This window comes from Trachypithecus francoisi, unplaced genomic scaffold, assembly GCF_009764315.1.
Source record: "Trachypithecus francoisi isolate TF-2019V2 unplaced genomic scaffold, Tfra_2.0 Lachesis_group18, whole genome shotgun sequence".
Classification (NCBI taxonomy): Eukaryota; Metazoa; Chordata; class Mammalia; order Primates; family Cercopithecidae; genus Trachypithecus; species Trachypithecus francoisi.
In genome coordinates, this window is record NW_022681463.1 from 1179330 (window position 1) to 1195472 (window position 16143).

The 16143-nt window shown below is 57.4% G+C and overlaps 1 pseudogene; it reads right to left on the reverse strand.

Moving 5' to 3' along the window:
* Positions 1–829: 829 nt before the first annotated feature.
* LOC117063636 lies at positions 830–14969 on the reverse strand (annotated as a pseudogene).
* Between the last annotated feature and the right edge of the window lie 1174 nt (positions 14970–16143).

Consider the following 16143-nt stretch of genomic DNA (forward strand, 5'->3'; position numbering starts at 1 on the left):
AGTGCATGTGAGAATCACGTGGGACACCCACAGTCTCTGAACCTCGGTTTGCTTGCCGTAAACTGGCCAAAAGACCGTGTGAGCTGTGTTCCCTGGGGCCAAGAGATTCCAGGGACTGGGATGAGGGCCGGGGGTCGGAAGGGGAGGGGGCCTCTGGTGATGGCATAGGGGGCAGCCCAGATAAGGCTTTCAATACTGGGTAGCAGCGTCTACACAGGCAGAGATCCCTGCATCTCACTTCCCGCAGGGCTGAGCGGTGGCCAGAGGTGGGACTGGCCAGACTCAGCCCAACCAAATCTGGGAGCAGAGGACACTGAGTGAGGGATCCCCGGGGCCACCCTCACTGGCCTGTGGCTCTCCTGACACCACAAGAGAGGTCCAGGAGCTGACCTTGTGGTCCTAATGGGGGACACCTTCCTGGCAGCAAGCTGGTAGTGTGGTGTGGTGGTCAGTGTACTGGGCTCTGTGTCTCCCCCCCTACCTGCTGTGTGACGGTGGGCGAGACAACCTCTCTGTGCCTCTGTTTTTTCAATGGCGAACAGGGGCACTAGCAGCCCCCTCATGCGGGCATAGTGGCCTGAAGGATAAAGGCAAGGGTGGCACTAGACCTACAACAAAAGCTGTGAGCAAGGAGAGCAGGGAGCTGCCCAGGGAGTTCTACCACCATCTCCCCTCTGGCTGCCAAGGAAACCGAGGCTCATGGTGACCTCGCCCAGGTCTGTTGGACTCGGGGTCCTTCTCATCCCCAAGATCAGAGGGCTGCCACCAGGGAAGGAGCTGGCCCCTAGACACAGCCCAGGAAGCACACAGGGAAGGATGCCATGGGGACTTCGGTATGTTATTGCAAAAAAAACATTTATTGCTATTTGAACCCTGCTTTCATGCCTCCATTCCCCAGAAAATGAGCCACGGGACACACCAGGAGAGGCAGGAGACCATTCTCCTTGCACAAAACCCACTCTCTTGGATGCTGTCCTCAGCGAGGGTGGCTGGGGCCAACCAGGGGGCCCACCCGCAGAGTGGCAGAGGAGGCAGGTTGACCCTGCAGACATTGAGCACTGTGGCAAAGGTCCTCGCCTTCTGATAGAAGAAAAGCAACTTCTCGCGGTCCAGGAGGAAGTTGTGGGAGATGGTGGCCGGCCACGTGTAGGTCTTCAGCTGTGCCCTTCTTGTTGCCCAGGTCCACGGCGGCTGCCAGTGCCAGCTGGTAGTACCCGGCTGCATCAAACCGTTCCTGAAGAGGACAGGCCATGCTCAGCAAAAGGGGGACTCGGAGCCCGTCTTCCCAGAGGCTGTCCCTGTCTCCAGGTCATTCCACATGTCCAGCCAATGCTGGCTCATCCCATGAGCCCCAAAGCCTGTGACACTGCTGTGGTCTCAGCTGCAGGAGGTGGGGACAACTATGAAACCCCTGGAAGCCTTCCTAACTATCGCTATGCTCCACTCACCCCAAGCCTCTTGCCCCAGTCCCACCCTCTCTGCAGGCAGTGGCTGCTTTCCCCATGGGCTGAGGTCAGGGCAGATCCTGCCTGCTCTGAGAGTTCCATGCAGGACTCGTGGCTCCAAGCCACAGCGGGGGCACAGCGTTGAGTGACCCAGGCTCCCCTCTGGCCCCTGTCCATGCTGACCATTTCCAGGCCCTCCACGGGCCAGGCCAGGTACAAAACCATCTCACAGGTGTCCTCCCTGGCAATGTTCCCTGAAATATTGATGGAGTGTGACTCCCCAGACATCCACTCCCACTTTTAATGCATCTTTGGGTCAAACTCACCATCCCTGGCGTGGGATGCTGCCTCCCAGACCTCCACCTTGACCCTCCCATCTCCCGGCCAGTTTCTCCCCAGGCGCCTCCTCCACATGGGGGACACCCAAGGGACCTCTCTAAGACCCAAGCCTGGCCTGGCCCTCTTTACCATCTCAAGATGGCTCCCAGGACCAAGGACAAAGTCCAAGATGCAGCAGTCCATTCCCTCACTGCCCCGCCCCACACAGGGAGCAGGGGCGTGAGAAGAACCCGAGTCACCGCCCCTGCTCATCCAATGCCCCCTGGCCCAGCGAAACACTGGACTCGGTGCTGGGTGCATGGCTGAGCCTAACATCCTTGCTCCCAGTCTGAGGGACCTGGGACTGAACACTGACCACAAAGGTGGCCCGGGCTGTGGCAGAGGGAAGCCCAGGAGCCTGTGGGGGCCCAGGAGGCTCCTGACTCAGCCGGGGGTGGGAGGCAAGGGCATCCTAACTAAACAGGAAGGAGCCAGCCAAAGCATGTGTCTGCGTGTGCGTGGTTGTGTGCCTGTGCATGTGTACCTGTGTATGTGGTTGTGTGTGTGCCTGAGCGTGCGTGCGTGTGTGCCTGTGCGCATTTGAGTATGCATTTCCATGTGCCTGTAGTTTGCAGCAGCTAGTGAGTGGCAGGCTGAGCCAGGACACACCTAATCCACCCTATTCCAGGGCTCACTCTCACGTGTAAACTGACCGCATGTTATAGGCAATCGGCAAGGATGCCCATTTACCCCTGCCTCTCCGCCAGCCTTCCAGGCCCCATCCAGCCCAGCTTTCTCTCCCACTTCTCTGGGCACCGGGTCCAGAGCCTCCTATACAAGGAGGGTGTGGCCTTGGAAAGACAGCCGCCCTTGGGGAATTCCGAGGGGGCCTCCCTGTGGGAAGCTGGCCTGGGCTGACAGCATAGTCACGATGAGACCCAGAGGGCTCTGCATGGGAAGGAGATGAAGGAGGCCTCTGCCCCTCGACCCCAACCATGGACTTTGGCCTCTCAGGTACTACTTGGCCCTTGAGTCCTCTTGGGCAGGCGGATGTGGGCGGCAGGCTTGACCAAGAGAGATAAAGGCCCACTTTTGGGAGGCCTGTCCCCTGGGTCCCAGGCAAGCCCCTCAGCGGTGAGCAGCGTCCCTCTGGGCCTGACCCCTGGCACCTCCCTGTCTGGCTGGGACTTGGGAGGCCACAGGGACCGCTTCTGACCACCAGGTGTCGCCAGCACTGGGCAGGGGCCTCCCGGGCAGCCCCAGGCCTGTGGTGAGGGATACAGGGCGGGGTCTTAGGGCTGCCCCAGCTCCTCCTGTTGTTCTAAGGCCCCCAAGATCTCAGTCCCTGGACTGGAGCGCCCTGGCCCTTCAGCCCCTAAGGAGCACTGACACGGTGCCGCTGCGATGCGGAGGAGGGGTGGGTGCCTGCTGGGCAGAGGGGTGGAGACACCCCAGGTCTGAGTCTGCCAGTCCCAGCTCTCCACCCCTGCAGGGCTGGGGGCAGAGGGAGCACAGCACCTCCCTCGAGACAGACCTGACCCAGCAAGGTCTCAGCCTGGCTGGCTGGGGCCCCGCCCCACTACTCCTGCCCTGAGCTGGGGTTCCCCTGTCTGTGAACCTGATGGTAAGACACTGGTCCCACCCCACCCTTCCTGGGTGATGTGAAGATTCCAGGTGTCTCGGGACTCCAAGAAGGAGTTGCTCAGTGCAGACTGGCACCCTGGGCAGGCTTCCTAGAGGAGGCACTGGGATTTGGGTTGGATCTTGCAATGTAGATTCAATGAGGATGATGCCGTCCTCCAAAATGTCCTTCTCCTGACCCTGTTTTCTTTGTTAAATGCAACTTGACACTTGACTGTCAAGACTCAGTTTGGTGTCACCTCCTCCAGGAGGGCCCCCCTGACACCCCTGACTCCAATCCCCCTTCTTTACCCAGAGGCCACCATTGTCCGCTCATGTGTCAGCCTCCCTGGTTGAGACTGAGTTCTTGAGGGTGGGGCCTGGCCAGCTTGGGAGCTGGGTTGTATCTGCTAACCTTGCCGGCTCCTCCAGCTGCGTGCAGAGCTCCAGGGAGGCCACTGGGCCATTCCTAAGGAATGCTGGATCCCAGGCCCCTGGGGTCAGGGTGGAGATCCCACTCCAAGGGGGCTGGAAACACCCCGAGCCCTACCCCTCCCCCCTGATCTTCAGGTCATAGTAGATATCATCGAGTACCAGGTACACCTTCACGGAGTAGAGGGTCTCCTCGTCGAACTCCAGCAGCGAGATGCAGAGCTACAGGGCCTTGAGGTAGAAGTGCTCCGCCAGCTTGCCATGGCCCAGCAGGTGGTTCAGGGCAGCCAGCCAGTAGTAGGCCACGTGCTCATTCAGCCGGTCCCCTGGGGTGCAGGCCAAAGGGGCAGGTGTGAGGACGTGGCTCCCTGGGGCAGTCAGGCATAGGCCCCTCAGGAGCAGGCATGCAGACCCTGGGCAGCACCTGGCTTGCCTCCAGTCACCTGTGGTCACTTGGGCAGCTCTGGCCAGTCCCTTCTGGGTTCCCAGACTCACTTTCCCATCTGTAAAGCAGAACTAATAAGGCCTGCCCGTGTCTACTGTGAGGCTGTGGCAAAGTCGGACTTGGATGGCCCAGCTCTGTGCCTACACATAGTCACCTGCCTTTTGTTCACTGGTTTTAACCAGGGGAGCCCAAAACCCATGCAGTCCAGGTGCTCCAGGCACCCCGGCTCCACGCAGCCCACAGACGTGACATCCGACTCCTCCTGGGTGTGTCACGATCAGAGCCCCTTACCTTGGGAAGTCACTGTGTGCCTGAGCTCCAGGTCCCCCCACAGTTGTGCAAACCCACCTAGGCTGTCTCTGATGTCCTCCCCTTCGCAGGGTGAGTGCTGTGGAGCCTGCATTCAATACATTCCTACACAGCTGCACACCTACTGTGTAATGGGCCCCAAGGCACCAGGCGTTGGGGCATGCGGCCCGCCCAGGGTTCTCTGTCTCTGGAGGAGGACAAACGACCTGGCACAGCACCAGGGGATGCCCGGCCTTAAGGGGCAGGCTGCTGGAAGGGGAACTGGGATTTCATCAGCCAGAGAGTTGTGTGGTTGATGAGGGTGGAAAGGGCACAAGACAAAGGGAATGTGCCACTCAGCCTGGCACATACAGGGACCGAGATGCCTGGCATGTCTGGAAGGCACAGGGCACACTGGGTGGCCCTTGTGGTCAGCAGCGGCAAGAGACAGAGGAAGCAGAGCTCAGCACTGCGTGAGAGACCTCGGGCTGTGTCGCACGGCCAGATGGGGAAGCCAGCTGGGCAGATCTGCCTGCCTGGATAGGAGACCAGGAAAATCCAGCAGCTGTTTCAGCTCCTGCCCTACAGACCCAGAGGCTCGGCTCTGGCAAAGTGTGGATCCTGGCAGGGCGGGGACTCAGGGGACTTACCCAGAGTGATGCTGAATTCTAGGGCCATGTGGCCAACCTCCAAGCCCTCCTGGGGCTCCTCCAGCATGGCCAGCAGCTTGTTGCACAGCTGCAGCAGCGGCTCCGCCTTGAGGTTGCCCATAGTCACTGCCAGAGGCAGGGCCCGGTCCTACCACACAGGCAGGTGGGGTCAGGTTTCCCGCAGCACCCACCTTGACAAGCGCCTTCCTCAGAGCTCAAACGTGCTTGGGGCATCCCACAACCCAGTTACCCCTGCACCTCCGCAGAGCTCTGTGCTCTGGGATAACGCACGGTTCAGACATCCAAGTTGGGGGTTGAAGAGTCACCTGAGGCCCATCCAGATACACCTGGCAGCCTCAGACCAGCCTCTCCCACCTGTGCACCGGGGGTCTGACTGGGGGGAGCCAGCACTCCTCTCTGCTCTAAAAACACATTCATCTGTGCCCAGGGCTGAGCCACACCATGAGCTCAGAGGAAGGGAGTAGCCGTTCCCGCTTCGGGGTGCAGGCAGACTTGGGCCCTGGCCCTGGGCCTCCCACTGACATGCTGTGTGTCCTTTGACATGTCCCTGTGCCTCTCTGAGCCTCAGCTTCCTCATCTGGAAGATGGGGACAGGACTTTCCACTCATGGTTGCTTGAGATCATCAGGTGCAAGGGTAGAGCCATTGCCATGTCCACGGCCCAGGCATTTGTCCCGGGCAGGGGCACAGTCAGTATCATTCCCTGTGAGACCACTGGGAAACGAAGCATGTGCATGGGTGACCTTGCCTCCAGGTGGGAGGCTTCTGCCCTCCAGGTGTCCCCCTGAGGCCCACCCACATCAGCCCACAGGCCAGCTCACCTGGTAGAAGGACACAGATTTCTCCCGCTCCCAGGCCTCGTTGAAGAAAGATGTCTCCAGCTGCCTCAAATGGCGCCAGCCCCAGGTTGAAGTCACCTGTGTACAGGACCACATTCTGTGCCACCTGAAAGGAGCAGAAGTTCCCTCAAGACCCACACCTGGTGAGGTGGCCACACCCACCTTCGCCAGCCTCCTTCCTCTCACACACTGCAGGTACGCTTGAGGACAATGAACTAATGCACTTGAGTACCAGGAGATGACTGAGCAGCTGCAGCCCAGGAGCCCGACATCTGTGAATCCTATCACCAGGGATAGCCCTAGCCCACCCCCCGCACTCAAACAGTCTCCGTGGCCCCCAGATTGCTGGCAGCCCATCCCCTAGTTCCTTTCTGCGTTGCCACATCCCTGCCGCAGCTCAGGGCCACACATCAACAGTGTTTGTGGGTGGGCCTGGTCCCCTTTTGGCCATGAGCTCTTGATCCTTCTCCTCAGCTCAAGGAGGTATACAGCAGGTGCTCAATAATGAAAGCTTCACCAGGCTCGTGGGCTTCACAATTTGTTCCAGATCACACTGTGTTTGGGAAAGCCTCTGAAAACAGCCGCTATGATAGATTCGTTTTGTAAGGAGAGGTGCCACGTGTCGCTTGGAGCACGTTCTTCTGTGTGTTGAGTGGTCCCATCTTTGAGCATGTGCTGCATACCAGCAGGTCCTAGGCACTGTGAGGGGTCACGCCTCTGCCCTCAGGGAGAAGATGCTGGCCACTGGGGGAGGATGTAAGGGAACCAGTTGGACGGAGGGAAAAGGCACACAACAGTTACTCAGCAGTGGATTAGGAATGAGTGGATGGATGGGTGGATTAGGAATGAGTGGATGGATGGATGAGCAGATGTATAGACACATGGATGGATGGATGGGTGTGTGGATAGAGGAATGCTTGAATGGATGGATGGACGGATGGGTGCGTGGGTGGTTGGAATTATGTGTGTATGTGTGTATGTATGGGTGGGTAGATAATGTATGTACATAAGGATGGATAGATGGTGGATAGACAAATGTATGGATAAACAAATGGACAGATAGATGAATGGATGGATGGATGAATAATGGATGGAAGGAGGAACGGGTGAATGGATGGATGATGGATGGATGGAAAAGTGGGTGGATGGAGAGAGGGACAGATGGATGGAAGGATGAATAGGAGGTGAGTGGATGGATGATAGAAGGATGGATGAATGAGTGGGTGGATGGATGGTGGATGGATGATAAAAGAATGCATGGATGATGGATGGATGAATAGGTGAACGGATGGCTGATGGATAGATGGAAGGATGAGGAGGCGAGTGGATGTAGGATGGAAGAATAAACAGGTGAATGGATGGATGATGAAAGGATGGATGGAGGGATGGATGAACAGGTGAATGGATGGGTGAATGGATGGATGGACAGGTGAATGGATGGATCATGGATGAAGATGGATGGATGAAGAGGTGACCAGATGGATGACGGATGGATAGAAGGATGAACAGTTGGATGGATGATGGAAGGATGGATGGATGGACGAACAGGTGAATGGATGGACAGGTGAATGGATGGATGATAAAAGGATGGATGGGTGGGTGGAAAGATGAGCAGATGAATGGATGGATGGATGGAAGGACCCACAGGTATATGGGAAGATGATGGAAGAATGGATGGATGGAAAGATGAACAGGTAAACAGATGAATGGATGGGTGGATGGACAGGTGAATGGATGGATAGACGGGTGAATAGATGGATGATAAAAGGATGGATGGATGATGGATGGACAGATGGACAGAGAGTGAACAGCACAGGGGCCCTCCTGCCTCCCTTGCCACTCACCTGGATGTACAGGTCCACCAGCTCGCTCTCCCGCAGGATGTAGTAGATCTTCCCTGCATGCAGCCAGGCATGCGCCTCCTCTTTCTTCTGGAGGTCAATGAAAATCCCGACTTTGTTTGGTGTAGTCCAGAGTGGATCTGTAGGCCCTGGAATCAGACGCAGTGTCAGAACAAGGGCTCTCATCCTCCTGGAACCAGTCTGCCTCCTCCCGTGGGTCTGGTGACAGATGAATCTGGAATGTGGGGACTGGGAACGGCCCTCTTGTGTGTGCAGTGTTCTGTCCTTCCCAGGCTGCTGGGAGGGCCAGGGTGAACACACACAGCATGGAAAAGATGAAGGACATCCTTCTGAGGGAATCGAGCATCATGCTGCCCTGTGGCAGGAGGAGTGTGCTAGTCCATCTCCCCTGCCTCCCAGACATGGCCTGTGTCTTCTCTAGACGCACCAGGAGCCGTTAGTGTTCAGAGGCTATCTAGGTCGATGGTTCTCAAGGTGTGCAGGCATCAGTCACGCGGAGGCCTGTCTGTATAGCTTGCTGGCCCTGCCCCCATAGCTTCCGGCTCCACAGGCTTGGGGCAGGCCCCAGAACTCCCGCTTGCCACAAGCTCCTAGGTGATATAGATGCTGCTCTGCTGGTCCAGGGACTACACTGTGAGAAGCATGGCTCTAGCACACCGACCCATTTTCCTTCTGTGAACCTGAGGCCAAGACTGGAGCCAGTCTCCCGGGTCGCCATGGAATCTGACGACTTCACTGCTCTCTCAGTTAAGTCCAACACTCGAGGGGCTGTGACTGCAGCAATGTCACCAGGCCCTGTGGATGGGGTGGCCAGGGCCATGGTTACCCCACCAGGTCAGGATGTTCCGGGGAAGCCAAGCGGGCCACATATGGGACGTGAGACCTTGAAACCCTGCCCCAGGGAAGCAGGTGACACAGTTGCCTCTGTCTTCTGTGGGAGAGAAGCCACAGGTGGCTGCTGTGGTCACATTTAAGGGGACAGATGAAGGCCAGGAGGGAAGACTCGGGGCAGGCAGAGGTCAGATGACAAAAGCCACCATAGTAGGAAGAACAGCCCAGAGTGCACGTACTGCCTCTGCTGGGGTTGAGATGACCTTTTACCCAAAAAGCGAGGCTCAAGCTGGGACTCACGAGCCAGCAGCACCCCTGGGACGACCCCAGACCCACCAGCTCAAAGCATCTGATTCCAAGGAACCAAATGATCCAAAGGAAAGGGGCTGATGGGGCCCTGGGCCAGCTTCCCTGTGCCCCTCCCTGCCCTGCCCCCCCAACCCCCTTGTCCCCCTCCACACCCTCACCACTGCAAAGCCAGCCCTCACTGCTCGGTATCCAGGGACAGGTAGAGCTGACTGATGGTCTCCAGGAGCTGCCCCCTTCAGCACCTTGTCGGTCACCTTGCGGGCCAAGGAGAGCTGGAACTCGTGGTAGAAGACACACTGGGCCTCGCTGGGCATGACGACGCTGTAGAAGTAGCACAGCCACTGGACGATCCGCAGCTGGCCTGGGCAGAAGACAAAATGGAAGACGTCAGCCTCCCAGCATCGAAGCGAGGCTGGCTGGGCTCGGAGGCCCCTGCGCTGTGCTTGTCTCTTTCACACCTTTGTGAACCTGGGCCCCATAGGCGGGGAGCCTGAGCTCAGACAGGCCATGTACCTGTACAAGGGCAGACAACGACCACACCGTGACATGGGCACAGCTTGGTGCAGATGCTCATGGTAGAGGCCGGCCTTCTTTACAACTCCCAGGGCCGAGGTCCTGGCCAGGCTCGGCCCCTGCACCAGGCCATCTCTTTCTGCTTCACAAAGGCCCTCTGGTGAGGACCAGGGCCGCCTTCAGCCTGAGCTGAGGAGGCCAGGGGCACAAGTAGCCCCTGTCGCAGATGGAACCCTGAGAGAGCAAAGCCAAGCCTCATGTCTGCCACACATGGCATCATGTTGGGGGAATGGGGTTCAAAGCCAGCCCCTGGTGTTCCCACACATGCTTATCTCATGCAACCAGGCTCCAAAACCATAGGCCCTCTGGCCTCTCCCAAAGCCATGATGCTGGGAACAGTAGAAAGCTTCTGATTTTCTAGTGTCAGAAACATTCCAAAGATTAACACCGGAAACCAGGTACGCCAAATGGACATCTGTCACACATGCCCCCCCCAACGACAGCTGAATACACCGTCCCGTCGAGTGCCTATGGGACATTCCCAATGACAGACCATGTGCCAGGCCACAAAACGAGCCTCAGTGAATGGAGGACTGAGACCAAAGCAGAGGTGTTCTTCAGCTGTACCGGCACGAAACTGGAAATCAAGAGTGAAGGAAATGTGGGAAATTAAAAAATATGTGGAAATTACACACTCCTAAACAACCAGTGAGTCAAAGAAGAGACCATCAGGGAAACTGAAAACTAATTTGAGAAGAATGCAAACAAATGCACAGCCCGGGCCAGCACGGTGGGAGGCCGAGGCGGGAGGATCGCTTGAACCTGGGTAGAAGTTGCAGTGAGCCAAGATTGCACCACTGCACCCCAGCCTGGGCAATGGAGCAAAACCTAAAAAAAAAAAAAAAAAAAAAAAAAAAAAAGCACAGCGTATCAAAAACTCCAAGATGCAGCTAAGGCAGTGCTGAAAGGGAAACTTATAACTGTAAATGTCTACATTCAAAGAAAGAAGAAAAATCTCAAATCAAAAACCTCACCTTCCACCTTGAGAAACTGGAAAATGAACTAAACCAAAGTGAATAAAAGGAAGAAAATAATAAACGTGAGAGTGGAAATGGGAAGTAAAAATACAGAGAATGGAAAAACAAAAGAGATAGTCAACAGAACCAAAAGTGGGTTTTTTGAAAATAATAACAAAATTGACAAGTCTTTCACCAGACTGACCAAGAAAAGAAAGATGGGACACAAATGACTCAAATCAGAGACTGAGCACCATGGCTCACGCCTGTCATCCCAGCGCTTTGTGAGGCCGAGGTGGAAGGATCGCTGAGGCCAGCATTCAAAACCAGCCTGGGGGAACATGATGAGACCCCATCTCTAATACAAACAAACAATGACAAACCCAAGTTTCTAAAATCAGAAGTGAAAGAGGAAACATTATTGCCGACCTGACAGAAATAAAAGGATTCCATGGAAACACTACGAACAATTGTACACCAACAAATCAGACCATCTAGACACAACAGCCAAACTCCTAGAAGGACACGAACTACCGAAAGTGACTCAAAAATGACCCCAAGTAAGCATGTGGGGTATCAACCCCACCCTCGGTCTCCTCGACCATTCAGCGCAGGGTGGGGAGACAGGGACGCATGATCTCTATTCCCTGGCCTGCATTTCCAAGTCTGAATCCCCCAGCACCCTGGGGAGGGCCTCGTAGGAGGAGGTACCACAGGCTATTGAACCAGGAGCCACCGGAGGCTGCAGTGGGGGCTGGGGCGCTGGGCTCCTGGAGGGTCTCCTTCCAGTCAGAGAATGCCCCTGGGGAAGAAGCCTGGGTATGAACCCCCCACCCCTCCTTGGGCAGATGTGTGGGAACGGGGCCCCTTCACACGGTCCTTTCCAAAATCTCTTCCCTCCTAGGGCCAGGACTGGGTGTCAGGCCTGTGCTGGGAAATGGGCATATTTGGCCACAGCCCCTGGGGCTCTGGTCCAGGCCACAGGAGGCACCTCTGAGTGGTCTCACTGTGCCATGACAAAACGCTGCAAGGCAGAGGGGACTCAACAGTATCCTTTGTCTCACCCATTTCCCTGGACTCAACTTCCTCATCTATTCTCTGAGGCCTAGATTTCGGACAGCCCTGCCCACCTACTGTCCGTTTACTGCTCAGTGTGCAGTGACTGTTCGACACCACTCCATGGCTCCCCAGTGCTCTTGGGGAAAAGGCCAAGCCACAGCCTGAGGCCCCAGGCCCTGCTTAGCTCTCCAGAAGAGCTTCTCACCATCCAGCACCCAACGCACCCACTCCCAACTCTGCACCTCCCTGTATGAGCCCTGCTCACTCACCCCCGCTCACTCACCACCACTCACCCCCGCTTACAACCCACTCATCCCCGCTCACTCACCCCCACTTGCTCACCCCCACTTGCTCACCCCCACTTGCTCACCCCTGGACCTTCACACAGGCTATACCGCCAGCCCCTCCCCCACCACCAGCCCCTTATCCACACCTAGTACTTGACTAAACCTCTCAACCCTCTGGTCCCAGACTAAAGAGGCTTCTCTAACCCGGGGCCAAGTGCTGCCCCGCCATCACGCCACTCACCCTTTTGTGGCTTCTCTGGCCTGAAGCTCACGTTCCCATGCTCAGCACCTGCTTCCCGAGGACCCCACAAGCTCCATTTGTGGGTGGGGCCTGGCAGACTCTGCACGAGCTGCTTTTTCATGAACTGCTCTGTGGCTTTGGGCAATCACCCGCCCCTGTGTCCTCTGTGAAGTGGGATGACAGGTGCGCAGGGCTGCCGAGATACCAAGCAGATAACACAGGCACAAGAACTGGCGTTCAGGGCCTGGCTCATGGAGGGGCCCCAAGTCCCAGCTCAGCAGAGCCTGCCTTGATCCCAGGGTTATGGCCAGGGATTCCCAGCAGGCAGGACTTTCCGTGCTCAAGGCAGGATGGTCCGTGAGCAAACCAGAAAGAGCTGGCTGTTCCCCAGTAGGACACAGAGGGCCTGGCCCTGCATGGGAACTGCCTGTCTCCAGGGCGCTTGCCAACATCCGCTGCTGCTGGCCATGACTCAGCACTTTCGATGGTGGAAAAACCACCACTTGTTTCCGAATCACAAATCCCAGGTGTGCCCTGACCCGAGTGGCCCCAGAAGGCGCACAGGAGGAACTAGGGCACTCACTCTCCACGTGGTCCATCTCCACGGCGACCAGAAGGGCCCACTCACAGTAGCCCTTGCACTGCTGGGCCGGGCCCTGGTGGGTGCAGAGGTGACCCAGCTGCAGGAGTACGTGGGTGAAGTCCCGGCCACACTCCAAACAGGGAAGCCTCGAGAACAGATGCACGGCCTCCAGGAGGTAGTGCTGGGCCAGCCTGCTGGCATCCGCGTGCAGGCACAGGGTCCCGAAGTTGGCCAGCACCACTGCCTGGTTCCTCCACTGGCTTAGGTCCCAAACCACCCACAGGGCACGGTAGTAGCCCTCGGCTGCCTGCCTTGTCCGGCCCGTCCTCTTCAGAGCCACGGCCACCATGTTGGCAATCACACCTTCCTGGTCCTCGCTGGCCACCACTGCATCCTGGACAGACTGCAGAATGTTCAAGGCCACCAGGATCTGCCCATGAAGCACGTGCAGCCAGGCCAGGGCCACCAGGATGTCCACAATGGCACAAACTCCGGCAACAGCACTGGCTTCCACCACCTGCGTCATGAAGGTGATGGCCGGACTGTGGTAGCCATGGTGGCTGTACGGCTGGGCCAGGCTGGCGAGGAGAAGGCCATGCAGAGCCTGGCCTGTGCCCAGGATTAGGGAGGCCAGAGCTCGTCTGAGGTAGTGGGAAGTCTGGGTGGGGAGGCTGTGGGGCTGGAGGGCGTTCTGGAACACCAGGTTCACACTCCTCAGTGAGCTGGCCAGCGAGTCCTGTGTCCTCAATGAGGCCACCTTGACACAGCTCAGCACCAGATAGGGAGGCACTTGCGGCTGTAGATGTCAGCCAGGAGCAGGGAGCAGTCTGAGAGCCACGCAGCATCTGGGGCTCCCGAGTCCCTGTGCAAAAGCAACAGCCGCTCTAGGAAGGACGGGGCCTCCTCGGGCTGCTTGAGGTGCACGTGGTGCCTGGCCAGCAGGAAGCAGGCCCGGGCCTCGGCCTGCAGGCTCTGACCACCCACCGCCCACTGCAGCGCCGGCTACAGGAGCTCCCCATCCGCCTCGGTGTTGCAGATGTGGCCGGGTATCCCCAGGAGCAGGCCATGGCTTTGGGAACCACCTGTGTACAGTTCTCCCGGTTCTGCTTCTGGTAAATGCTGGTCAGGTTGGCGTACACAGCCACCACCTGGAACAGGTCCCCGAAGCTGCCGTCCACGGTCCCCAGTGTTTCCTCAAAGTACACCCGGGCCTGGGACAGCTTGAGCCTCCTGCTGCACAGCCGCCCCAGGAGGAAGCAGAGCCTGGCCAGGGCCATGAGGAGGTCAACTTTCTTGGCCGCACCTCGAGCCTGTGCCAGGCGCCCAGCCAGCTCCTCCTAGTCGCTAAAGCTGCAGAACATGCCGCTCAGCTATGGCAGCGCCACGTTGTACAGGCCATGGAAGCTGGCCTTGTATCCGGAGATGTTCAGGAACAGCAGCCGTGAGCTCAGGGACTCTGAATCCTCCCAGTCGTCTTCTGCTTCCAAGTAGAAGGAGGGCTCCTCGGGGTCCTGCAAGCTCACATTGCTGGATGACGCACAGAGACCCCAGGACGCTGGCTCTTGGGGGCAGCCTGGGCAGGCCTTGCATCGTTCCAGAACATTCCTCACCTTCGGAAGGGTCTCCTGTGGCTCCAGGCCCAGGCAAGGTGGCGGTATTTCTGCAAGTCACAAAAATACCTAGACAGATTAGAGTCCAGCAGTGAGTCCTTGGTCCACTGAGGGCAGGGTCCCCGCATCCCCGCCCTCTGTGTCCCTGGTGCAGCTTGCATTAGCCCTTGAGAATTATGTGCAATGCAAACCCGGGGCCTGGAGCACGTAGGAACTCCGGCACTATGGGGGCAGAGAGAACACGCAGGCCCATGGCCCGACTCTCCTACGAAATCACCCTCCTGTCCTGCTTTGTCGCCCACCTGACAGCATGATTTGAGGAGACTATGGCAGCTCAGTGATCCCTCAGAGATGCCTTTCCCTCTAGAAAGAATCAAAGCCTTCTAACTGGACCCATGTGTATGCAGCACCACAACTACAAATGTAACTTCTGTCAGCATATGGGCTCCCAGTGGGGTACAGGAATCCATGAAATCCTCAACAGCCAATCAGAGCTATTGATCAGCTCAAAAGCTGCTATGCAAAATTGGTAAAGCCACCGACAGCACAGGACAGGGGTGTTGTACCCAGGTACCAAGCTCCGTGCAGGGAAACGGACCATCCCTGCAGGAAGGATGGGAAAGCTTCCAGGCCCCTGTGGCCACCTTCACCTTGGATGGTCTGAAAACCTGAAGCCCACAGTTCCTAAAGGGTTCACAAAGGCCAGACTGCTCCAGCAGCCCACTGGCACCTGCTGTCTTTGGTGGATTCCTAGCCAAAGCCCCCTCCCAGAGGTGAGCAAACGAACGCATTTCCTGTTGGAAAACCTGGGATGAAAGGAGGCATTACAGGGAAGGAAAAAACTAGATTTCAACAGACTCTCTTTTTCAAGCTCACATGTAAAAACTATTTTCAATATAAACTGTCTCCTTATTCATCTGTAAAGCCTTGGAATTAAAAAATTAATAAATATGATTTAGAGGCAAATGTCTGACTTGACTTCATTAGATTAGCTAAGAAATCTCCCCCACCCGGCAGAGGCACACAGCGCCTCCCAGCCACTACCCTGGCCTCTGGGGCAGCTGGAGAGCCACGTGCCTTTGCTCCAGGGACTTTGGCAGAGGGTGGAACCACCCCCTCCCAGAGGCTAAACCTACTACAGCCTTCCCTTCCCCAAGGCTTCCCAGGCCTCCTCTGGGACCTTGTGCCTGCGTCCCAAATGTACTGGGATGGATCCCATTCCCAGGGAACTTCCAAGGGTCCTTGGTGCGTCCACATCACCAGGCTGTCCACATGCGGACCCTGTGTGAGGGGAAGAGACAGAGCCCCAGAGCGGAGACGGGAGGGCCTCCCTGAATCAGCCCCTCAGGAAAAAGCAGACCCTTCGGGGACCTCAGTTGAGGCCCCTGCAACCTAAGGGCCTGAATTCTGCTACCCGCTGAGGGCAGTGTGGCCTCCCATCTCTGAGGCAGAGCACAGGGCGAGCTGCAGCTTCTCCAGGTCATGAGAAAGGAACCCACAGCTCCATGTGGGCCCCAGCAGTAGAAAGGATGTCCCATCTTGGTCGGGGACCAGGCGGGGGCCAGCATGTTCATTGGAAGAAGTGTGGAACCCCACAGCCTCCAGTGTCAGAGTAGACGAGAGGTTCAGGCCCACCTCAGTCAACGTCCCCCAAGCCCCCAGCCTGCACCGCAGAGGGGTGACAGCTGCATCCAATGCCCACTGTACTCAGCTCTGTCACCCCCCCCCCGGCATTACCCCAAGGCCCAGCTCATCACCAGAGGAAGCCTGAGCCA